General features: G+C 38.4%; 1 protein-coding gene across 3 annotated transcripts in view; it reads right to left on the minus strand.

The window, feature by feature from the left end:
* Positions 1-26864, minus strand: part of ZNF804B (zinc finger protein 804B) — a gene marked incomplete at its 3' end in the record, with an annotated part of 871582 nt that extends 844718 nt beyond the window's left edge. For all 3 annotated transcript variants that reach the window (XR_013829743.1, XR_013829744.1, XR_013829745.1), the window contains exon 1: positions 26652-26864. The remainder of the gene's footprint in view (positions 1-26651) is intronic.
* Between the last annotated feature and the right edge of the window lie 559 nt (positions 26865-27423).

Genomic DNA, 27423 nt, shown 5'->3' on the forward strand with positions numbered 1-27423 from the left:
GTGTCCCTGGAAAGCCAGGCTGAGTTCTGAAATGAATCCTTGTGCCCCTGTTTGGATCACTCCTTTATGGCATTTCAGTCTTCTTTTCTTCTCTAAAAACAGAATTGCTTTCTTCGTTAAGTCTCCAAACTTAAGAAAGGCCAATTGCATTAAATAAAATATGATGTTGATATTTTCATGATAATGAATTTGAGAAATGCAATCATGAGAAAAATAGCTCATTAAAGAGCTCTATTGTTGGCATTTTAGGAATAAACACACTACTTTCTATACACAGTGATCAATTACCAGTTATGTGAGCAGTGATTCATCTCTCTTTGAATATGTCCGATATTTGAATGTTCATCATGTAAGTTGCTAGATGTTTTCAAATAGCAATAAGAAATAAATTTTTCTCAGATACCAACAAGAAATAAAAACAGCAAGACCTAATTTCCTAATCTTTGCCTTATATGAAAAATTTAGAGGAAAAATTGCTAGCAGATATCTAATCTGATAAGCCGTAATAATGTTTATAATGATAATGATAAAACAACTAACATTTATTGAGTCCTACTGTGTTTAGATAGTTTTATATGTTTATATATTATTTCTAAGCTCATAATAATTTGAAAGTTATTAGTATCATCATCTGAGGAAAAAAATCTTAAGTTCATATAAATTATAAAGCTGGTAAATTACAACCATTAATTGATGAAACTGGCATTTAAAACAAGACTCCAAAAATCCATTGTTTTTCCACTAAATCATGTTAACTTGAAGATAATAAAGTGATACTAATTGTTTATCCAAAGTGACAAGTGATAAGTTAATATCATTAAGTATTTTGCATTAAAGATAAACAATGAAATTCTTTCACTTGTTTAAAATTGGATTGAAAATCATTGAAATAGGTTACATTTTAAAACTGAGTGTCAGATGAAATTGTTTAACCTGAGGAATACCCCAGGGTGAATATAAGAGAGAACAGAGATGGGTATGGAAAAAGCAGAGGTAAGGGTGACTTGATGAAATGATATTGTGGGATGTTTTCAAGTCTCTTTCAAAAATGAATCCACTGCTTCCAGGTTCATAGGCAGGTAGCCTGGTTCTAGATGAAGAGTTAGACTACAATATCTTCCGTTCCAGTGGAGCCAGATCCTTCCAGAGTGAGGGGTGAGATGGTCCTACAGGGCACAGGCCAACATCACAATGTCTGTTTCTGACATCCGTGTTCTGAGTACTTCTGGCTTCTCCAGAGTCTGTCTACTGTTAAAGATTTTTGCTGAGATTTATATTTTGTGACATTTTATTCACTCAGAAATACTTCAACAAAAAATATGTCATAAATGTTGAATAGTTAATATCCTGAGAGATTTTTTAATGCAAATGTTTACATACAAGCTCTAATATATTCCTGTGGAAAACATATGTCCTGCTACCTCCAGATGGAAAAGGAATAATTACGAATACTTGGAGGTGTATCCACAAATGGGAGGGGGGGCACAATTATTCTTGTTAGTATATAAATGTGGATTCTTCGGTATTTTTTAAATTTTAAAAGTAGCATATGGGCAATATGATCTTAGAATGTTAAAACTAGAAGGGATGTAAATATCATCTATTCTAGTCAACATTACATTTTTCACAGATGAGAAATCTGGGGCCCATAGAGACGAAAGAACTTGCCCAATACTCACAGGAAGATAAGGGCAAATCCAAGAATAGAACTTGGTGTCCCGATTGCTAGTCTTGATCTTTTGATAGAGTGCAATATGTACTGTCCATGCATAGCCCTTCCTACTCACACACAATGCAGTAAGCTTGATGAATACACAATGTCTGTCTTTGCTGGGCTGTAACAGATCTTAGTAAGTGCCTGGCATATAGTAGATACTCAATAAATACTGGCTGAATATTGAATGCCTATATGAATACAATCACCTGGTGGCATCTTCTACATCCACCTGTATAGAAGAGAATGCAGTGGAAAAGATGATACCCAGAGGACAATTTTTGAAAAGAAACCCCTCCATTATGTTGTCCTTCATGTGATGGAAATGGAGGGAGAATGTCAGATTTGCCATAATGAAAAATCATTAACCTTTTGTCATAATTCCAGAGCACTTACACAGGAAATAGACAGTGTTTGTCATCACAGATAAAGACAAGTGATTTAATAAAACTGCTAGTCTTAGAATATATAAGCTATCAGAAGAAAATACAAATTAGTAGTTATGAAATTCAGTAATTTGACAGATAAATAATGGGCTTATTCTAAGAGAAATAGTGAAACACACTTAAGCACATTCTCTGAGCTGTGTCAACCTTGACATCCAGACACAGAGCTGGAGGGTCCTACCTTCTGAGCAGCCCCCATATGACTTCATATTGCATAAAATTATGAGAGTTCAAGGGGCATAGTCCAACAGGAATTCAAAAGGTCCTCCCAATCAAGACTGCGCCATAGATCTCACCCTCATTCATAAAACCAGAAATGTGAATTTAAACTGTCCCAATTTTATCTATCACATTGTTAGAATTTAAAATTGTGTTAATACTCTGTTGCCCAGGCTGTGAGGAAATAGGCACTCTCATATGTTGCTGCTAAGATTATCCCTATGGAAGACTGTTTCCCAATATCTATCAGAATAAGAACTGCACATACCCCTGGAGCCTGCAGTTTCATTTGGGAATTTATCCTACATATATACTTGCACTTGCACAAAAAATAATGGTTAAATGTTCTTAACTACCAATGTGATAGTGAAAGAATGGAACCAATGCAAGTGTCCATCTATAAGGGAATAATTAAATAAATTATTGAACATTCATATAATGAATAATATTTGCAGCTAAAACAAAGAGTAAAGGACTTCCCTGGTGATCCAGGAGTAAAGAATCCGCCATCCAATGCAGGGGACAAGCTGACGTGCCACAACTACTGAGCTCGCGCGGTTCAACTAGAGAGCCCACCTGCCGCAAACTACAGAGCCTATGTGCTCTGGAGCCTGCGCGCCACCACCACTAGAGAAGAGAAAACCCGCACCCCACAACTAGCGAGTAGCCCGTACACCACAACGAAAGATCCCACATGCTGCGATGAAGATCCTGTGTGCCACAACTAAGACCCGACGCAAATAAATAAATAAATAATAATTAAAATTTTTTTGAATTTTATTTATTTTTTATCCAGCAGGTTCTTATTACTTATCTATTATATACGTATTAGTATATATATGTCAATAATCGCAATCTCCCAATTCATACCACCACCACCACCCTCCCCCCACTTCCTCCTCTTGGTGTCCATACTTTTCTTCTCTACATCTGTGCCTCTATTTCAGCCTTGCAAACTGGTTCATCTGTACCATTTTTCTAGGTTCCACATATATGCGTTAATATACAATATTTGTTTTTCTCTTTCTGACTTACTTCACTCTGTATGACAGTCTCTAGGTCCATCCATGTCTCTACAAATGACCCAATTTCATTCCTTCTTATGGCTGAGTAATACTCCATTGTATATATGAGCCACATCTTCTTTATCCATTTGTCTGTTGATGGGCATTTAGGCTGCTTCCATGACCTGGCTATTGTAAATAGTGCTGCAATGAACATTGGAGTGAACGTGTCTTTTTGAATTATGGTTTTCTCTGGGTATATGTCCAGTAGTGGGATTGTTGGGTCATATGGTAATTCTATTTTTAGTTTTTTAAGGAACCTCCGTACTGTTCTCCATAGTGGCTGTATCAATTTACATTCCCACCAACAGTGCAAGAGGGTTCCCTTTTCTCCACACCCTCTCCAGCATTTGTGTTTGTAGATTTTCTGATGATGCCCATTCTAACTGGTGTGAGGTGATACCTCACTGTAGTTTTGATTTGCATTTCTCTAATAATTAGTGATGTTGAGCAGCTTTTCATGTGCATATTGGCCATCTGTATGTCTTCTTTGGAGAAATGTCTATTTAGATCTTCTGCCCATTTTTTGATTGGGTTGTTTGTTTTTTAATATTGAGTTGCATGAGCTGTTTATATATTTTGGAGATTAATCATTTGTCCATTGCTCCATTTGCAAATATTTTCTCCCATTCTGAGGGTTGTCTTTTCATCCTGTTTATAGTTTGCTGTGCAAAAGCTTTTAAGTTTCATTAGGTCAAATTTGTTTATTTTTGTTTTTATTTCCATTTCTCTAGGAGGTGGGCCAAAAAGGATCTTGCTGTGATTTATGTTTTAGAGTGTCCAGGCTTATGTTTAGGTCTTTAATCCATTTTGAGTTTATTTTTGTGTATGGTGTTAGGGAGTGTTCTAATTTCATTCTTTTACATGTAGCTGTCCAGTTTTCCCAGCTCCACTTATTGAAGAGACTGTCTTTTCTCCATTGTATATCCTTGCCTCCTTTGTCATAGATTAGTTGACCATAGATGCATGGGTTTATATCTGGGCTTTCTATCTTGTTCCATTGATCTATATTTCTGTTTTTGTGCCAGTACCATATTGTCTTGATTACTGAAGCTTTTTAGTACAGTCTGAAGTCAGGGAGTCTGATTCCTCCAGCTCCATTTCTTTCCCTCAAGATTGCTTTGGCTACTCAGCGTCTTTTGTGTCTCCATGTAAATTTTAAGATTTTTTGTTCTAGTTCTGTAAAAAATGCCATTGGTAACTTGATAGTGATTGCATTGACTCTGTAGATTGCTTTGGGTAGTACAGTCATTTTCACAATATTGATTCTTCCAATCCAAGAACATGGTATATCTCTCCAACTGTTTGTGTCACCTTTGATTTCTTTCATCAGTGTCTGAAAGTATTCTGGGTACAGGTCTTTTACCTCCTTACATAGGTTTATTCCTAGATATTTTATTCTTTCGGTTGCAATGCTGAAAGGGACTGTTTCCTTAATTTCTCCTTCTGACATTTCGTTGTTAGTGTAAACAAATGCAAGAGATTTCTGTGCATTAATTTTGTATCCTGCTACTTTACCAAATTCATTGATTAGCTCTAGAAGTTTTCTGGTGGCATCTTTAGGTTTCCCTATGTATAGCATCATGTCATCTGCAAACAGTGACAGTTTTCACATCTTCTTTTTCAATTTGTATTCCTTTTATTTCTTTTTCTTCCCTGATTGCCATGGCTAGAACTTCCAAAACATGTTGAATAATAGTAGTGATAGTGGACACCCTTGTCTTGTTCCTGATCTTAGAGGAAATGCTTTAAGTTTACGCCACTGAGAATGATGTTTGCTGTGGGTTTGTCAGATATGGCCTTTATGATGTTGAGGTAGGTTCCCTCTACGCCCACTTTCTGGAGAGTTTTTATCATAAATGGGTGTTGAATTTTGTCAAAAGCTTTCTCTGCATCTATTGAGATGATCATATGATGTTTATTCTTCAATTTATTAATATGGTGTATCACATTGATTGATCTATGTATATTGAAGAATCCTTGAATCCCTGGGATAAATCCCACTTGATCATGGTGTATGATCCTTGTAAGGTGTTGTTGGATACTGTTTGCTAGTAGTTTGTTGAGGACTTTTGCATCTATATTCATCAGTGATATTGGTCTATAATTTTCTTTTTATATAGTATCTCTAGTTCTGGTATCAGGGTGATGGTGGCCTCGTAGAATGAGTTTTAGAGTGTTCCTTCCTCTGCAATTTTTTGGAAGAGTTTGAGAAGGATGGGTGTTAGCTCTTCTCTAAATGTTTGATAGAATTCACCTCTGAAGCCATCTGGTCCTGGAATTTTGTTTCTTGGAAGATTTTTAATCACAGTTTCAATTTCATTACTTGTGATCAGTCTGTTCATATTTTCTATTTCTTCCTGGTTCAGTCTTGGAAGGTTATACCTTTCTAAGAATTTGTCCATTCTTCCAGGTTGTCCATTTTATTGGCAAAGAGGTTCTTCTAGTAGTCTCTTAGGATGCTTTGTATTTCTGTGGTGTCAGTTGTAACTTCTCCTTTTTCATTTCTAATTTTATTGATTTGAGTCCTCTCCCTCTTTTTCTTAATGAGTCTGGCTAATGGTTTATCAATTTTGTTTATCTTCTCAAAGAACCAGCTTTTAGTTTTATTGATCTTTGCTACAAATGTTTTCTTTGTTTCTATTTCATTTATTTCTGCTCTGATCTTTATGATTTCTTTCCTTCTACTAACTTTGGATTTTGTTTGTTCTTCTTTCTCTAGTTCCTTTAGGTGGAAGGTTAGGTTGTTTATTTGAGATTTTACTTGCTTCTTGGGGTATGCTTGTATTGCTATAAACTTCCCTCTTAGAACTGCTTTTGTTGCATGCCACAGGTTTTGGATCGTTGTGTTTTCATTGTCATTTTTTGCTAGGTATTTTTTGATTTGCTCTTTGATTTTTTTCTGTGATCTCTTGCTTTTTAGTAATGTATTGTTTAGCCTCCATGTGTTTGTGTTTTTTTTCCCTGTAATTGATTCCTAATCTCATAGCATTGTGGTCAGAAAAGTTGATTGATATGATTTCAATTTTCTTAAATTTACCGACGCTTACTTTGTGACCCAAGATGTGATCTATCCTGGGGAATGTTCCCTGTGCACCTGAGAAGAAAGTGTAATCTGCTGTTTTCAGATAGAATGTCCTGTAAAATATCAATTAAATCCACCTGGTCTATTGTGTCACTTAAAGCTTGTGCTTCCTTATTAATTTTCTGTCTGGATGATCTGTCCATTCGTGGAAGTGAGGTGTTCAAGCCCCCCCACTATTACTGTGTTACTGTCGATTTCCTCTTTTATAGCTGTTAGCATTTGCCTTATGTATTGAGGTGTTCCTATGTTGGGTGCATATACATTTATAATTGTCATATCCTCTTCTTGGATTGATCCCTTGATCATTATGTAGTGTCCTTCCTTTTCTCTTGTAACACTGTTTATTTTAAAGTCTATTTTATCTGATATGAGTATTGCTACTCCGGCTTTCTTCTGATTTCCATTTGCATGGAATATCTTTTTCCATCCCCTAACTTTCAGTCTGTATGTGTCCCTAGGTCTGAAGTGGGTCTCTTGTAGACAGCACATATATGGGTCTTGTTTTTGTATCCATTCATCCAGTCTTTGTCTTTTGGTTGGAGCATTTAATCCATTCATATTTAAGGTAGGTATTGATATGTACGTTCCTATTACTATTTTCTTAGTTGTTTCAGGTTTGTTTTTTCTTCTCTTGCATTTTCCACTTAGAGAAGTTCCTTTAGCATTTGTTGTAAAGCTGGTTTGGAGGTGCTGTATTCTCTTAGCTTTTGCTTGTCTGTAAAGGTTTTAATTTCTCCATCAAATCTGAATGAGATCCTTGCTGGCTAGAGTGTTCTTGGTTGTAGGTTCTTCCCATTCATCACTTTAAATATATTGAGCCACTTCTGGCTTGTAGAGTTTCTGCTGATAAATCAGCTGTTAACCTTATGGGAGTTCCCTTGTATGTTATTTATTGTTTTTCTCTTGTTGCTTTCAATCATTTTTCTTTTTCTTTTATTTTTGTGAATTTGATTACTATGTGTCTTGGCATGTTTCTCCTTGGGTTTATCCTGCCTGGGACTCTCTGAGCTTCCTGGACTTGGGTGGCTATTTCCTTTCCCATGTTAGGGAAGTTTTCAACTATAATCTCTTCAAAGATTTTCTTGGGTCCTTTCTCTCTGTCTTCTCTTCTCTCTCTCTTTTGGGACCCAAATAATGTGAATGTTGGTGCGTTTAATGTTGTTCCAGAGTTCTCTTAATCTGTCTTCATTTCTTTTCATTATTTTTTCTTCAATCTGCTCCACGGTAGTGAATTCCACCATTCTGTCTTCCAGGTCACTTATCCGTTCTTCTGCCTCAGTTATTCTGCTATTGATTCCTTCTAGTGTATTTTTCATTTCAGTTATTGTATTGTTCATCTCTGTTTGTTCGTTCAATTCTTCTACGTGTCTGTTCTTTAATTCTTCTAAATCTTTGTTAAACATTTCTTGCATCTTCTCAACCTTTGACTCCATTCTTTTTCCAAGGTCCTGGATCATCTTCACTATCATTATTCTGAATTCTTTTTTCTGGAAGGTTGCCTATCTCCACTTCATTTAGTTGTTTTTCTGCGGTTTTATCTTCTTCCTTCATCTGGTATATAGTCCTCTACCTTTTCATTTTGTCTTTCTGTGAATGTGGTTTTCGTTCCACAGGCTGCAGAATTATAGTTCTTCTTGCTTCTGCTGTCTGCCCTCTGGTGGATGAGTCTATCTAAGAGGCTTGTGCAAGCTTCCTGATGGAAGGGACTGGTGCTGGGTAGGGCTGGGCATTGCTCTAGTGGGCAGAGCTCAGTAAAACTTTAATCCCAGTAAACTTTAATGTATGGCTTCTATTTTGTGTAAGACAGAGAAAAGACAATACTGGTATGTGCTTGAAAAAAATTGTTTTGTTTTTATTAATTCTGGAAGGACACATAAGAAACTAACAACAGTGGTTACCTGTGGCTGGAGGAAGATAGGAAATGGGCAGATGAGGGACAAGAGTCAAATGTAAGATTTACACTGTTTCCTTTAAGCTTTGAAAAATTTGAATTGTCTTCAACTTTAAGAAAGGGGGTGGTGGTGTTGAAGGTAATGGGAGAAACTAAGCTGCACAGCCTAACGTACTTAGTAGAGAATTTGTCAGGGTCTCAGACTTGCTGTGGGGCAGCCCTACAGGGAGTCTTGGGCAGGCAAGCAGCTGTGGCACTAAATGGGCACCCTGAAGGGCCAGAGCAGTCAGTCCCAGAAAAGCCAGACTGCTGCAGGCACATCTTACCTGAGATTGACAGGAGAGAGGAGGATGACTGAGCTTTTGTAATTTGGGGGTATTCTGACTTCTACAATGCACTTTGATGCAGAATCTGTATCTGGCTGAGTTTAAACTGAAAGATCTTGAAAATACCTTTTCCTATGGACAACATACCTGCTGTAGGTAGAAGACATGGTGAGGGAGAGGCTTATAAATGGACATAAAAAGGCAGGCAAAACGGGGGTCCCCCCGAGAACCCATGTATACACACTCTCATATATGCATAAAAGTCTAATGGTAAGGCCAATTGTTCTAAATCCTAAAGCCAATGTTTTGTGAATCAATTTTTATTTAACTCTATAGAAATATAAATAAGCTTAACAAAAACATAAAAGGAAAAACAAAAGAGTGTACAGGAAGAGTTGTTGACAGGAGAATATTAACAATACTGGTACTCTCAATCCTATATGTGCATATTATAAACTAGAAAATCATGTGGACAGAAGGATGAAAACATGATTCTCCATGGCAACATCACTGAGAAAAGGCCTAATTTTATTCCCATGGACTTTGGCATAGTTAGACCTACCTAGAGATTTCCCAAAGCTGTTGACAGCTTGTTTCTCTCTAAATCTAAATGTTATTTTCTTTTTTGAAATGAAGTCAATATGAGAATTACACAATTTGCACTTCAGTTACTTTAACCATAATTTTAAAAAACATGCCATTGAATTCTGTGGGCTTGAAAACAGAAATGCCTTGAAATCCCTACTCCTCTAAATGTCTGACTAAATTACAGCACTGGAAAGTTCACAAGAAGACATTTTTACTGGCCAATGTCTGCCAGATGTATGATATAGTTCCTTTTTTTAATCTTCCTACAAAAGACTATGGATCTTTCAAGTATTTTCCATAGGTAAAATTTGCTTTAAATTGTAATACCAAACCTACCCATGAAACCCAGGAAAGTCTTCAGTGTATGGGTTCTCCACTAGGGTAATTTTCCCCTTCCCCCACCCCTGGGACACTTGACTATTTCTGGAGACATTTTTGGTTGTCATAGCGGGGGAAGCGGGTAGGTTGGTGGCGCTATCAACATCTACTGGGTACAGGCCAAGGATGCTACTAAACATCCTACAATGTACAGGACAGCCGCCACAACAAAGAACCTCCGGCCCCAAATGTCAATAGTGCCGAGGTTGAGATAACCTAGATCCTCTGTTATAAGAGGGATAACTGTATTTACACTTCTCAGATTAAATTAGGAATTCTGGCTACAGCACACACAGGAAGGATGCTGCTGTTATCATATTCATTCCTAAAGTTAATTGTCTTTTTAAGTATATCTTGACTCCAATATTTTAGAAAGTGAAAATGTGACTGCATTTGTTAATGGGCTTGAGTTTAATGGGCTTAGCATTGTACACTAGGAGGCACTTTCATTTCTTCACAATTCTGAGTCAGAAGACAATAATAGGAATCCAAACTGAAAAAGAAGAAGTAAAACTGTCATTGTTTGCAGATGACATGATACTATAAGTAGAAAATCCTAAAGATGTCACCAGGAAACTACTAGAGCTCATCAACGAATTTGATAAAGTTGCAGGATAAAAAATTAACACACAGAAATCTCCTGAATTCCTATACACTAACAACAAAAGATCAGAAAGAGAAATTAAGGAAACAAACTCTTTCACCATTGCAACAAAAAAGAATAAAATATCTAGGAATAAACCTACCTAAGGAGGCAAAAGACCTGTACTCAGAAAACTATAAGACACTGATGAAAGAAATCAAAGATGACACAAACAGTTGGAGAGACATACCATGTTCTTGGACTGGAAAAATCAATATTGTAAAAATGACTAAACTACACAAAGCAATCTACAGATCCAATGCAATCCCTATCACATTACCATGGGCATTTTTCACAGAATTGGAAGAAAAAAATTGTTACAATTTGTATGAAAACACAAAAGACCCCAAACAGCCAAAACAATCTTGAGAAAGTAAAACGAAGCTGGTGGCATCAGGCTCCCTGATTCCAGACTATATTACAAAGTTACAGTAATCAAAACAGTGTGGTACTGGCACAAAACCAGAAATATAAATCAGTGGAACAGGATAGAAAGCCCAGAGATAAATACATGCACCTATGGTCATCTAATCTATGACAAAGGAGGCAAGAACATACAATGGAGAAAAAACTGTCTCTTCAATAAGTGATGCTGGGAAAACTGGACAGCTGCATGTAAAAGAATGAAATTAGAACACACCCTAACACCATACACAAAAACAAACTCAAAATGCATTAAAGACCTAAACATAAGGCCGGACACTATAAAACTCTTAGAGGAAAACATAGGCAGAACATTCTTTGGCATAAATTGCAACAAGATCTGTTTTGATCCCCCTCCTAAATTAATGGAAATAAAAACAAAAATAAACAAATGGGATTTACTTAAATTTAAAAGTTTTTACACAGCAAAGGAAACCACAAACAAAACAATGGGAAGAAATATTTGCAAATATTTCTCAGAATGGGAGAAAATATTTTCAAACAAAACAATAGACAAGGGATTAATCTCCAAAATATACAAACAACTCATACAGCTCAATATCAATAAAACCAAATAACCCAATCAAAAAATGGGTGGAAGATCTAAATAGATATTTCTCCAAAGAAAACATACAGATGGCGAAAAAGCAAATGAAAAGATGCTCAACGTCTCTAATTATTAGAAAAATGCAAATCAAAACTACAGTGAGGTATCACCTCACACCAGTCAGAATGTCCACTATCAAAAAATCTACAAACAATAAGTGCTGGAGAGGGTGTGGAGAAAAGGGAACCCTCTTGCACTGTTGGTGGGAATGTAAATTGATATAGCCACTATGGAGAACAGTATGGAGGTTCCTTAAAAAACTAAAAATAGAACTACCATATGACCCAGCAATCCCACTTCTGGGCATATACCCTGAGAAAACCATAATTCAAAAAGACACATGTACCCCAATGTTCACTGCAGCACTATTTACAATAGGCAGGACATGGGAACAACCTAAATATCCACCAACAGAGGAATGAATGAAGATGTGGTACATGTATACAATGGAATATTACTCAGCCTTAAAAAAGAATAAAATAATGTCATTTGCAGCAACATGGACGGACCTAGAGATTGTCATACTGAACGAAGTAAGTCAGACAGAGACAGACAAATGTCATATGATAACGCTTATATACGGAATATAAGAAAAAAAGGGTACAAATGAACTTATTTACAAAACAGAAGTATAGTCACAGATGTAGAAAACAAACTTATGGTTAGCAGGGGAGAAGGGGGGGAGGGATAAATTGGGAGATTGGGACTGACATATAAAAACTACTATATATAAAATAGATAACTAATAAGAACCTGCTGTGTAGCACAGGGAACTCTACTCAACACACTGTAATGGCCTATATGGGAAAAGAATCAAAAAAAAAAAAGAGTGGATATATATATATGTATAAGTAATTCACTTTGCTGTAAACCTGAAATTAACACAACATTGTAAATCAACTATAATCCAATTAAAAAAAATTTTTTAAGTCAATAATGGGGGGGCCGAGTCAAGATGGCGCACTAGGAGAATGAGGAATTCGCGTCTCCTCACAACTAGGGCACCTAACAAGGCACGGTGCGGGACCAAAGACACCTAAGGGGACGGGAGGAAACGCCAGCAACCAGGTAGGACGTGGGGTGTGGGGGAAGTGAAGGGGGAAGAGAAGTGGAGGTGGAACGGGACTGGCGCCCGTGAGGGGCAGTTGGGGGAGGGGAAGGGATCCCACGTCCAAAGGGGGAAACTGGGGAACCAATGGGAGGGCAGAGGATCAAAAAGGAGCATGGCCAGGTTTCCCCTGCCCACTTGGGCCCCCAGGAACCTGCTGAGATCCCAGGCCTGATCCTCTGCCCACCAAGGCCCCCTCCAGCTGCACAGGTCCTGAGGGAGTGGGAGGGAGGGAAGGGCAGAGCAAAAGTAAAGGCCAGACATCTGGGAGGGCACCCCTGAGGGGTGGCTGGAAGAGGGAAGGAATTCCTACACCCAGTGGGACCCACACACAATTAGGGGTCCAGCGGGGATGGAGGAGACCCTGAGGGAGAAGGGGGGTAGGGACACAAAAGAACAGAAGGGAATGCAGCCAGGGCTTTCCCTGTCCACTTAGGCACCGGGGAGCCTGCTGGGCTCCTGGGCCTAATCCTCTGCCCTCGGAGCCTCCTTCCTGCTGTGCAGAGCTCAAGCCCCGCCCCTACACCACCACCAGGGCCCCACCTCCACACTCAGAGACACCCTCCAACACGCTGGGCCTAAACCCCGCCCACATACCCTCACTCAGGGCCCTACCTCCAAACTCCGGAACCCCACACTCCAGAGGCCCACCTTTCCAAGTGCTGCCTCTCCCCTTCTGCACAGGTCCTAAGCACAGGCCCGGCCCTACGCTCAAACATCACCCCCTCACCCACCTAGGTCCCACCCCGCCCTACACCCCACCCCAGCCTAAGTTCCACTCCCTGCCTAAACTCTGCTCCCATCGCCAAGGCTTCTTCTATATCCTTTTCTTTTATTTTTCCTCTTTTAGATTGGGGTTCTGTTTTACCTTATTGATTTATTGTTGTTGACTCTTTTATATTTTTATTTTTCTTAGTAAATCTTATTTTTCTAATTTTATTTTATTCTTTGTACTTTATTATAGTTTTATTTTTCCTAATATATTTTTAATCTTTCTAATTTTATTTTGTTTTTTTTTTCTTTGATATTGTACTGCTCCTTTTTTTCTTTCTTTCTTTCTTTTTTTCTTTTTTTAAGTCATGCCACAAAACTTGCAGGCTCTTGGTTCCCAGGCTGGAGGTCAGGTCCAAACTCCTGTTGTGGGAGCTCTGAGTCCAAACCACTGGACTAACAGAGAACCTCAGATGCCAGGGAATATCATACGGAGTGAGGCCTCCCAGAGGTCCTCATCTCAGCAGCAAGACCAGGCTCTATCCAACTGCCTGCAAACTCCAGTGCTGGACATCTCAAGCCAAACAACCAGTAAAACAGGAATACAGCACCACCCATCAAAAAAAAGAAAAAAAAAATATGAAATGACAAAAACATATGTCAGAGATGAAGGAGCAAGGTAAAAAACCTACAAGACCAAATAAATGAAGACAAAATAGGCAACCTATCTGAAAAAGAAGAGTAATGATAGTAAAGATGATCCAAAATCTTGGAGGAAGAAAGGAGAAAATACAAGAAACATTTAACAAGGACCTGGAAGAACTAAAGAGCAAACAAACAGTGATGAACAGTACAATTACTGAAATTAAAAATACTCTAGAAGGAATCAATAGCAGATTAACTGAGGCAGAAGAACGGATAAGTGAGCTGGAAGATAAAATGTTGGCAATAACTGCCAGGGAGCAGAAAAAAGGAAAAGGCATGAAAAGAATTGAGGACAGTCTCAGAGACCTCTGGACAACATTAAACACACCAACATTTGAATTGTAGGGGTCCCAGAAGAAGAAGAGAAAAAGAAAGGGTCTGAGAAAATAGAAGAGATTATAGTCAAAAACTTCACTAACATGGGAAGGAAAATAGTCAATCAAGTCCAGGACGCACAGAGAGTACCGTACAGGATAAACCCAAAAGAGACACACACCGAGACACATATTAATCAAACTATCAAAAATTAAATACAAAGAAAAAATATTAAAAGCAGCAAAGGAAAAGCAACAAATAACATACAAGGGAATCCCCATAAGGTTAACAGCTGATCTTTCAGCAGAAACTCCGCAAGCCAGAATGGAGAGGAAGGACATATATAAAGTGATGAAAGGAAAAAACCTACAACCAAGATTACTACTCTACCCAGCAAGGATCTCATTCAGGTTTGATGGAGAAACTAAAACCTTTACAAATAAGCAAAAGTTAAGAGAATTCAGCACTACCAAACCAGCTTTACAACAAATGCTAAAGGAACTTCTCTAGGCAGGAAACACAAGAGAAGGAAAAGACCTACAAAACAAACCCAAAACAAGAAAATGGTAATAGGAACATACATATCAATAATTACATTAAATGTAAATGGATTAAATGCTCCAACAAGAAGACATAGACTGGCAGAATGGATACAAAAATAAGACCCATACATATGCTGTCTACAAGAGACCCACTTCAGACCTAGGGACACATACAGACTGAAAGTGAGGGGATGGAAAAAGATATTCCATGCAAATGGAAATCAAAACAAAGCTGTAGAAGCAATTCTCATATCAGACAAAACATACTTTAAAATAAAGACTATTACAAGAGACAAAGAAGGACACTATGTATTGATCGAGGGATCAATCCAAGAAGAAGATGTAACAATTGTAAACATTTATGCACCCAACATAGGAGCACCTCAATACATAAAGCAAATGCTAACAGCCATAAAAGGGGAAATCGACACTAACACAATCATAGTAGGGGACTTTAACACCCCACTTTCACCAATGGACAGATCATCCAAAATGAAAATATATAACGAACACAAGCTTTAAATGACACATTAAACAAGATGGACTACATTGATATTTATAGGACATTCCATGCAAAAACAACAGAATACACCTTCTTCTCAAGTGTCCAAGAAACATTCTCCAGGATAGACCATAACCTGGGTCAAAAATCAAGCCTTTCTAAATTTAAGAAGACTGAAATTGTATCAAGCATCTTTTCCGACCACAACGTTATGAGACTAGATATCAACTACAGGAAACAAACTGTAAAAAATTCAAACACATGGATGCTAAACTGTAAACTACTAAAAAACCAAGAGATCACTGAATAAATCAAACAGGAAAACAAAAAATACCTGGAAACAAATGACAATGAAAACACGACACCCCAAAACCTATGGGATGCAGCAAAAGCAGTTCTAAGAGGGAAGTTTATAACAATACTATCCTACCTCAAGAAACAAGAAAAATCTCAAATAAACAAACTAAACTTACACCTAAAGCAATTTGAGAAAGAAGAACAAAAAAACCTCAAAGTTAGCAGAAGGAAAAAAGTCATAAAGATCAGATCAGAAATAAATGAAAAAGAAATGAAGGAAACAATAGCAAAGATCAATAGTATTAAAAGCTGGTTCTTTGGGAAGATAAACTAAATGGATAAACCACTAGCCAGACTCATCAAGATAAAAAGGAAGACTCAAATCAACACAATTAGAAATGAAAGAGGAGAAGTAACAACTGACATTGCAGAAATACAAAGAATCACGATGGATTACTATAAGCAACTCTATGCCAATAAAATGGGCAACCTGGAAGAAACAGACAAATTCTTAGAAAAGCACAACCTTCTGAGACTGAACCAGGAAGAAATAGGAAATATAAACAGACCAATCACAGGCACTGAAATTGAAAGTGTGATTAAAAATCTACCAACAGGGCTTCCCTGGTGCCGCAGTGGTTGAGAGTCTGCCTGCTGACGCAGGGGACATGGGTTCGTGCCCCGGTCCAGGAAGATCCCACATTCCGCGGAGCAACTGGGCCCATAAGCCATGGCCACTGAGCCTGTGCATCCGGAGCCTGTGCTCCGCCATGGGAGACACCACAACAGTGAGAGGCCTGCATACCACTAAAAAAAAAAAAAATCTACCAACAAACAAAAGTCCAGGACCAGATGGCTTCACAGGTGAATTCTATCAAACATTTAAAGAAGAGCTAACACCTATCCTTCTCAAACTCTTCCAAAATAAAGCAGAGGGAGGAACACTCCCAAACTCATTCCATGAGGCCACCATCACTGACACCAAAACCAGACAAAGATGTCACAAAAAAGAAAACTACAGGCCAACATCTCTGATGAACATAGATGCAAAAATCCTCAACAAAATACTAGCAAACAGAATCCAACAGCACATTAAAATGATCCCAGGAATCCCAGGAATGCAATTTACACAAATCGATCAATGTGATACACCATATAAACAAACTGAAGGATAAAAACCATATGATCATCTCAATAGATGCAGAAAAAGCTTTAGACAAAATTCAACACCCATTTATGATAAAAACTCTCCAGAAAGTAGGCATAGAAGGAACCTACCTCAACATAATAAAGGCCATATATGACAAACCCACAGCCAAAATCATTCTCAATGGTGAAAAACTGAAACCATTTCCTCTAAAATCAGGAAGAAGACAAGGAAGTCCACTCTCACCACTATTATTCAACATAATAAGTTTTGGACGTTTTAGCCACAGCAAACAGAGAAGAAAAAGAAATAAAAGGAATCCAAGTCAGAAAAGAAGACATAAAACTGTCACTGTTTGCAGATTACATGATGCTATACATAGAGAATCCTAAAGATGCTACCAGAAAACTACTAGAGCTAATCAATGAATTTGGTAAGGTTGCAGGATACAAAATTAATGCACAGAAATCTCTTGAATTCCTATACACTAATGATGAAAAATCTGAAAGAGAAATTAAGGAAACACTCCCATTTACCACTGCAACAAAAAGAATAAAATACCTAGGAATAAACCTACCTAAGGAGACAAGAGACCTGTATGCAGAAAACTATAAGACACTGATGAAAGAAATTAAAATGATACGATCAGATGGAGAGATATACCATGTTCCTGGATTGGAAGAATCAACATTGTGAAAATGACTCTACTACCCAAAGCAATCTACAGATTCAATGCAATCCCTGCCAAACTACCAATGTCATTTTTCACAGAACTAGAACAAAAACGTTTACAATTTGGATGGAAACACAGAAGACCCCAAAGAGCCAAAGCAATCTTTAGAAAGAAAAACGGAGCTGGAGGAATCAGGCTCCCTGACTTCAGACTATACTACAAAGCTACAGTAATCAAGACAGTACGGTACTGGCACAAAAACCGAAATATTGATCAGTGGAACAGGATATAAAGCCCAGAGATAAACCCATGCACATATCATCAACTTATCTTTGATAAATGAGGCAAGAATATACAATGGAGAAAAGACAGCCTCTTTAATAAGGGGTGCTGGGAAAACTGAACAGCTACATGTAAAAGAATAAAATTAGAACACTTCCTAACACCATACACAAAAATAAAGTCAAAATGGACTAAAGACCTAAATGTAAGGCCAGACACTATAAAACTCTTAGAGGAAAACAAAGACAGAACACTCTATGACATAAATCACAGCAAGATCCTTTCTGACCCACCTCCTAGAGAAATGGAAATAAAAACAAAAATAAACAAATGGAACCTAATGAAACTTAAAAGCTTTTGCACAGCAAAGGAAACCATAAACAAGAGGAAAAGACAACTCTCAGAATGGGAGAAAATATTTGCAAATGAAGCAACTGACAAAGGATTCATCTCCAAAATATACAAGCAGCTCATGAAGCTCAATATCAAAAAAACAAACAACCCAATCCAAATATGGGCAGAAAACCTAACTAGACATTTCTCCAAAGTAGATATACAGATTGCCAACAAACACATGAAAGGATGCTCAACATCACTAATCATTAGAGACATGAAAATCAAAACTACAATGAGGTATCACCTCTCACCAGTCAGAATGGACATCATCAAAAAATCTACAAACAATAAATGCTGGAGAGTGTGTGGAGAAAAGGGAACCCTCTTGCACTGTTGGTAGGAATGCAAATTGATACAGTCACTATGGAGAACAGTATGGAGGTTCCTTAAAAAACTAAAAATAGAACTACCATACAACCCAGCACTCCCACTCCTGGGCATATACACTGAGAAAACCATAATTCAAAGAGTCATGTACCACAATGTTCATTGCAGCTCTATTTATAATAGCCAGGACATGGAAGCAACCTAAGTGTCCACTGACAGATGAATGGATAAAGAAGATGTGGCTCATATACACAATGGAATATTACTCAGCCATAAAAAGAAACGAAATTGAGTTATTTGTAGTGAAGTGGATGGACCTAGAGTCTGTCATACAGAGTGAAGTAAGTCAGAAAGAGAAAAACAAATGCCATATGCTAACACATATCTATATGGAATCTAAAAAAATAAATGGTTCTTAAGAACCTAGGGGCAGGACAGGAATAAAGATGTAGACATAGAGGATGGACTTGATACAGGGAGGGGGAAGGGTAAGCTGGGACAAAGTGAGAGAGTAGCATTGACATATATACACTACCAAATGTAAAATAGATAGCTAGTTGGAAGCAGCTGCATGGCACGGGGTGATCAGCTCCGTGCTTTGTGACCACCTAGAGGGGTGGGATAGGGAGGGTGTGAGGGAGACGCAAAAGGGAGGGGATATGGGGATATGCGTATGCACATAGCTGATTCACTTTTTTATACAGCAGAAACTAACACAACATGGTAAAGCAATTATACTCCAATAAAGATGTTAAAAAAAAAAAGAAGACAATAATAGCCTTGGGAACAAAAGGGGAAAACAAACATGTTCAAGATTTTACTATTTTTTCTTCTCTGCTACAAATCACAAGAATTGCCATTAGCTATTACACATATAACTGTATTGTTTTACAATTTGATGTAGGATGCCAGATCACACCCAAAACTTTAGCCAAGTCTATACTACTAAAGCATAATTAACTGTCAGTCATTTACATGGACTGTGGTTCACAGAGTGATAATGAACATAACCCTAATAGACATGTTTTCATATCGCCATTGAAGCCATGCGGTGAAACTCTGATTAAACAAACTAACAATTTTGGATTTACTCCATCTGCCTATAATTACAGATAGAATCTTCCTATTCATGTTAGCCATCCTGGAAACATTACAGTACTTTTTCAAATTATTTCTCCTGCCAAAAAGGCTTGACTTTTTAATCTAGGTCAAGTGGAGATAAAAAGTAAACAAACTAGTGACATGAGAGGCCATTGACCTCTATTGAACTTGCTACATTGGGGAAACTGAAATTTACTAAATGAAGCCAGAGTGGGGAAATAAACATGAGAAAACCCAGAACTTTAGACCTTATGGTTCAGGAGTAATACTTTTGTTCAAATAGTACATGTTAATAGTAACTTCTGATTATTTTCCAAGAAAGAAGAATATGTAAAAATTCAAACCAAACATGCAATTTTTTTAGAAAGGTAATTATGAGATGAGGCTAAAGTGGGCTTTCACAATAAGGTGGAGACACTCTATTTCAACTTCACTTTAAATGTGCTGTTGAGTTTTTTATTAAGTTTCATGAATATCAATCATTTACAAAGTGATTTAAAATATATCTGCGAACATGTGTGTGCTCAAAACAACTTATTTTCCTTTGGATTTTGTATGTCATGTAAAACACTTCATGTGTCAATGGGAAAAGAAGCTTTACATATAGAGTTGCATTAGTTTTTCCAAGTTGGTAGAGATACCACAGACTGGTTCTTTTCCATGACTTCCTCACCTTTTAAAAATGGGTCCTGAAAGTCAAAGCAAATAAAGTTCAAAACCTAAGCTGAGATCTGTGCTGTGAGTCACCTTGACAATCTGGCCCTGACTCCCAGAACCTCCTAGCCTCTTCTAAGCTCTTTTAATGTCCTTCTCCCTCCAGAACAGGGGTTCCCATGACTGTCACTGATTGGTCTTATTTTTATCTCTGAAGGACAACATTTCTGTCATTCCCTTACCCTACAACATAACCCTCAGAGAGTACACTGCAGCTCAGAATATGTGAGCTGAATTTTTTAAGCTCTCAAAGAGTGAAGAAGCAGAGTCAAAATGTCAATTAAAGAAACTTGGAAACAACATGATGCCCTGTGCCTTTTAGAGGTTGGCTAGGAGAGATTTTCTAGGATCCTGTGTAAGGCTTCCCTCCTCTTTTCAGGATGGATTAGACCATGCCCATCTCTTGCTGATGGGAAAAACAATTTTGAAGAACAGTAATATTGACTCACTTTGTTCTGCAACTTACAATTTTTTTTAAAGATTTTTTTTGATGTGAACTATTTTTAAAGTCTTTATTGAATTTGTTACAGTATTGTTTCTGTTTTATGTTTTGGTTTTTTGGCCACGAGGCACGTGGGATCTTAGCTCCCCAACCAGGGATCGAACCCTCACCCCCTGCATTGGAAGGCGAAATCTCAACCACTGGACCGCCAGGGAAGTCCCTCTTATGATTTATGCTTCTTTCATTCAATCCTCATAACAACCATATAGGTTAGGCGTTATCTGTCATTACTAGCATTAGTATTATTAATGTTATTTCTGTTGCTGAGTGAATTGGCCAAAATAAGGATTTACGTTCAGAAGACACGAGACTGCATTTTCTGTATATGCCTTTTCTGTACAAATTCAAGCAAACTACTTTCATCTTTCTGAGAATCTGTCTCTTTATCAGTACAGTTGTCCTAAAATAGATTATGTCATGGACTTTCAGAGAGAATTAAACAATACAACCTACATGAAAGCATCCTCCAAAGTGCTCACAACACTCTTTATTTCATGCCATTTTTAGAGTGAGTTTTGTTTATTTGGTTTGGTTGGGTCCATTTTTGTTTTTAATGAGGACATGATGACTCAAAGAAATTAGAGGATTTTCTCAAGGCCTCACAGGCCAGTACGGTAGAGCAGAATTGAAATTTAAGTCTTTGGAGTAGATGCTATGATGGACCAACCAGATGCTCTGTGTCCCCAACCTGCACATTCTGAGCAAAGCACTCGTTTCCCAGCTGCTTCCAGGACTGGTGGCTGGGAGCTCACATTCCTCTCGGGACAAAAGGTAGCTGTCTCCCACAAAGTAAGCCCCCTCCCCATACTGGTCACTGCCAGGTACAGAGGCCTGGTTCCCTTGTCTCCCTTGCAGATGATGCTGGAGGTCCATCCTAGCTCCAGAGATCCCTGTAGGAAGGGCTGGAGTCTCTGTTGTCACGGTATCACAGTTCAGCTTCTCCTTTTGCCCAGTCTTGCTTCCCTCACCCCTCACAGGTGCTGATCCCCAGAACATTCCCCGATAAACCTCCTGCTCACAAATCTTCATCTCAGAGTTTCCCAGGAACCGGACTTAATATAGTTTCCTGACTCCAAATTCCACGTTCGCGGCACAGCAGTTCATGCGAGAGTGGGCAAAAATTTCTTCACAATAAAACTATATCTGTCTGCCAAGTTATCAGCAAATCTTTTAAGAATGTAAAGCAGGACCTGTAATTGTAGAGAGCTGTGGGGCAGCTTCAGGATCATAAAGAACAGGGCCCCGAAACAAAATTTAACACCGAAAATATCCTCTGCCCTTTATTTTGTTCAAGGAGGTACAAAAGGGGATAAAAGTGGCCCTTGCTATCAAGGACTTTGCAACCAAATTGCCCAGCATATCAGCTCCTCATAGAGGAAGAGAGCAGAGACATAGCTACTACTCAGAAGCCCCTGCTTTAGGGGTCTGCCTCCGTCAGAGTGCATAAGCGAAGCATCTGAGTGCTTGCCCCCTGAACAGTCACAAACCACTGGAAAGCTGTCTGTCCAGCATTGTCTTTGGGAACCATGCCCCTCACCCACACGGGTCTTCTCAGAGCTGTTTTGTTTCTGCTGCCGTTGTCCCCTTGACTAGAATTCATTGATTTGGAAGAGGATGGCTCAGTCAGGCTGAACCAATCAAATTCTCTCTCCCAATAATTTGGACTTTTAAACAAAGGCACCCAGAAACTGCTGGCCTCAGTAATGTGAAACTGCAGAAAAGGGGCCACAGATGGCTGCTGAGAAGACCCCTGGAACAGCCCTGCTTCCCAAGGCATAGATGGACCTCTTCCGTGGATTCTGAAAGATACACCATCGTTGGTCTGATGAAGTTTGCTGAAGAAATCTGCGTTGGATTCTGTTCTTTGAAGTCCAAAGAAACTTCACTACTCCAGGTCCTCTGTAACGTTTTCCATAAAGCCCCAGACATTTTAATTATGCCTTTGGCAGAGAGACAGCATCTATCTGTGTAAACTGTCTCCCACATGGTAATGGTGACAAAAGCAAAAGGGAATTTGAAAAAATATCCTCCTGTCTCAACGCCGTAGAACAAGACCATACAAGCAGAATTAGAAAACTCCAGAAGAGCAACAGAAGGTTAATAGGTGACATCACTTCTTTCTCAAGACCCTCCACTAGCTTCCTATCACGCTTCAAATAAATGCAGCCTGTACATTGGCTGGACCCTACATTACCTACCTTACCTGACCCTTGGCTATCTCGGGGCCCACCTCCTCCTACCCACCCCTTCACTTACTCCATCCATACACACTGGCCGCTTTGTGCTTGTCAAGCACACTCCACTCAGGGCCTTTGCACTTACAGTTTCCCCCAGCAGGACATCTAGATGTCCTACAGATATCTACATGGCTTATTCTCGCTCTTCCTTCAGGTCTCTGCTGAAATGCCATCTCTTCAGAAAGACCTTCTCTGACCTCCTATCCAGAAAGGTAGCCTTTCTCTCCCTTTAGCCTCATATGCCACTTAATTATTCTTCACAGCGCTTGTCACCGCCTAACGTCACATGATAAACCGCTGCCTGCTTGTTAATTATCTGTCATCCCTACTAGATTGTAATCTCCATATGGTCATGAATTTGTTTATTTTTGTTCAATGTGGAGTCCATACCACTTAGAAGTGTCTGACCCATAGAAAGTTCTCAGTTTATATTTATTAGTTGGATGAATAAATAAACAGTTAAAATCTAAGCACTGAGATATTTCCATTTGGAGGCAGAGTGTCAAGAGTGTATGTGCAGGGTTAAAAATGACCTTGCTTCAGTCCCTCATGTCCTGTGTCGGACAACGACAGCAGACATATACCCCTGGAGGAGAGAGTAGGCCGAGGCCCAACAGGGAGCAGCCCTCCTTCTGATGTCACTTCAGCACATACCTGCCATGGGACCACGTGATGAGTGCCTTGAGGCTTTAGGAAGGTAGAGGGCCTCTGTGAGGTAGAGCGCCAGCTGGCTTTAATGGCAGCAACCAGGGCAAGCTGGCAATGAGTACTGACCAGGGCAATCCCAGGTTGGAGTGCAGGAGGAGAAACAAGACTTGGGAAAGAGGCAAAATGATGTCCGACTAGCTAACTGTTGAAACATCTGCTCTGAAAATTGCACGGTTTCTCCTACACGTCTTTTCCTTCTTGCTAAACAGCTTTTCGAATAATTCTGCATACATGAACTAAGCACATTCTCTTGTAGTTTTGAAATCTAGCCAAAATTGTGCATCTTCACCTCTGTTTGTTCCATAGTCTCACTCCACCTGCAAAATAGTTTCCCTTGGGTTCAAAGGAAAAATCAAGTTTTTATATATTAAATTTATTGTCTCACAAGATAAACTTTGTTGGAGTTTCCTAAACTTCTTTAAAGCGGGCTGAAGCAAGTAGGACAACTGTCATTCTGGCTTATACAGCAATGATGCATTGCGTTACAAATGATCTCTAAACAAATATGGCGGGATACAGCCACATGATGACAGGTCCTTTTCCTGCCATCCTTACCAAACCCACTGGGCATGGGTGGAGGACCAGGTTACAAGGGGCTTGGAGGAGAAAGTGTCCCGGAGAGATGAATTCACACCACTGCTAAATATCAGTTTTCTTTTATAAAGTACAATATGTGAGGATACATACATGACATATATGTGTCCTTATGTTACTTTCTTAGGTAGGTAGGTAGGTAGGTAGGTAGGTAGATAATAGGTAGATAGATAGATAGATAGATTGATTGATCCTTACTCAGTCTTTGGGTATCATACTAGTTGACAATTGAATATAAAATTCATGTTGCCAAAAGCAACAAAAATATAAAAATGGGCTCTTAGAGAGTGAAAATAGGTATGATCTCTTCAAGAGAAAAATACATCAAAAGCCTCAAAAGTATACTTCTCTTTGATCTTTGATTTCTGGGAATTTAGACTAAGATAATGTGCAGAAAAGTTCACTTACAAAGATGTTGGCACTATGTGTAATCATAATCATGAAAATTTGGAAATAACATAAATGTCTAATGAAAGGGGCTGAGTAAAATAAGCCGTGAACTAGCAGCTCTATTTACAATAGCCAGGACATGGAAGCGACCTGAGTGTCCATCGACAGAGGAACGGATAAAGAACATGTGGCACATATATACTATGGAATATTGCTCAGCCATAAAAAGAAATGAAATTGGGTCATTTGTAGAGACATGGATGGACCTAGAGAGTGTCATACAGAGTGAAATAAGTCAAAAAGAGAAAAGCAAATATTGTACAATAACGCATATATGTGGAATCTAGAAAATTGGTATAGATGATCTTATTTGCAAAGCAGAAACAGAGACAGATGTAGAGAACAAATGTATGGATACCAAGGGGGAAAGGGGTGGGGTGGGAGGAATTGGGAGACTGGGATTGACATATATACATTATTGATACTATGTATAAAATAGGCAGCCGATGTCACCATCCTGTACAGTACAGGGAACTCTACCTAGTGCACTGTGATAACCTAAATGGGAGGGAAGTCCAAAAGGGAGGGGATATCTGTATGTGTATGGCTGATTCGTTTTGTTGTGCAGTGGAGGTTAACACAACATTGTAAAGCAACCATACTCCAATAAAAATTAATAAAAAAAAATAAGCCATGAACATCCATGCAAGGAGACATAATGAAGCCATTAATGGATGTTAAAATATTTAGAGGTTTTGAAAAGTAACTACAATATAGTTTTAAGCTTTAAAGTGTATTCTATTTTTTAATATACTGTAATGCCAACTTATTTGAAAAATAAATGTACATTTTTACTCAAACATTTACTCAAAGAAAAAATCTGGAAGGAAATATACCAAACATCATTAGTGGTTGTTCCTAAGTATTTTAATTACACATAATTTTTATTTATTTCCTCTATACCCTTACTCCAAAAATCAGCTACAATGTATATTTCCTTTTATTAAAAAGTGCTATGTATTTTTTTAAATTGGGGTATAGTTGCCTTACAATGTTGTGTTAGTTTCTGCTGTACAACGAAGTGAATCAGCTATATGTATACATATATCCCCTCCCTCCTGGACCTCCCTCCCACTCGCCCCCAATCCCACCCATCTAGGTCATCACAGAGCACCGAGCTGAGCTCCCTGTGCTATACAGCAGGTTCCCACTAGCTGTGTATTTTTAAACTGTATGATAAAGGAAATGCACATCGTGTGCAGCAGAAGGTTAGAAACAAAAGCATTTGTTCATTGCAACAACAGAGAATAATAGTTCTATCTTGCCACTCTGAAATGATAATAAATAACAACCACTCTTACAATGAAGCAGTGTCAGAGTGCCACAATGGGAAGCCAAAGTAATATTAATAGTCCCAAAGCTATATGTCAAGTAAATGCAAAACTTCTCTAGAAAAAGATGCTGGTAGAAAATCATTATATCTACAAATTTATGAATATATTTATCCTTCAAATGTAACTTCCTTTGTTTAATTTCTCCCTACCCTGACTAAGCTTGCAGGCTCCCCTGTACACGCGCACACACACACACACACGTACCTGCTCCCATCCCATTGTCAGGGTATCAAAAACAATCAGTCTTTCTCTGCAGTTTTACCTGGTATATTTTCTACTCTCTGGTGAGAAAGGGAGCTGAAGCAACATACCAGGAATCAGAAGTTCATAAACTATCATTTTCTGCCAGGGTACTAGTCACTGGTGGCAGTAGTATAGCTTCCAAACGGGAGTCTTCTGGCACACCCAGAAATAGTAAGTCCTCAGAATAATAAAGAGACCTTGTCTCTGAATGATACAAACTGTACATATATATCCTTCAAAGTGATTCAAACCATCTAGAGTGGATAGCTTCAATTATCCTAATAATTGAAGTTCATTTCTAATTCTAAAGCTATTATTATTATTTTTTTAATTCATGAGACCATAAAATGCCTGAAAAGTAGCATTCAATAGCCCTTACCTGATTCATGGGTAAAACAATGGCATAGATGCCCTTGGACTCCATTAAGCAGCCATCTACCAGTTGGAAACGTCTAATAGAATTTGAACAAGTAGGCAACTTGTTCAACAATCACTACTCAGTGTTCACAGATACTGTTCATCTTCACACAGAGAGGAAGGAACTCTAAGCTAGCCTAGGTTTAGACAGTGTTACACTGTATCTTTGCATCACACCAATGAGTAAGGAGCAGGTCCTTGGCAAATAGATTCTGAAATGGAGTTATCAGAGAAGAGTGGTGATAACATTATTTCAATCACTTTGAATCAGGGGTCACTGAAACCTCAAATCCACAATCTGATGTTAGAAACATAACTTTTTTTTGGTTATAATATATTTCTGTTTGATATAGTGAAAAGTAGTATAGTATAGTGGCCAAGGTCATGGACTCTGAAATTAGATGCCTGGAATTCTGGCTTGCCACAAACCAGCCATGCAGCTCGGACAATTCCCTAAAGCTCTCGGTGCCTCCATTCTTTTATGTGTAAAATGAAGATGATAATGTTTCCTATCCCAAAGAATTGTAGTAAGGATCAATACAAATAACACTCTTACAACAATACTGGGCAATATGATGAATATTAACTATTTTTAGTAGTGAATTACCGTTTCTACTTACTGACTAGTACTCCATGAACTTCAGTTCACAAGAATTATTTGAAAACAAAAGTAAGCTGGAAAGAGTTTACAGATACGATTTAATTGCACCCAGATGCTAGTTAATACCTTGAGG

This window comes from Stenella coeruleoalba, assembly GCF_951394435.1.
Source record: "Stenella coeruleoalba genome assembly, chromosome: 9".
In the NCBI taxonomy this organism is placed as follows: domain Eukaryota; kingdom Metazoa; phylum Chordata; class Mammalia; order Artiodactyla; family Delphinidae; genus Stenella; species Stenella coeruleoalba.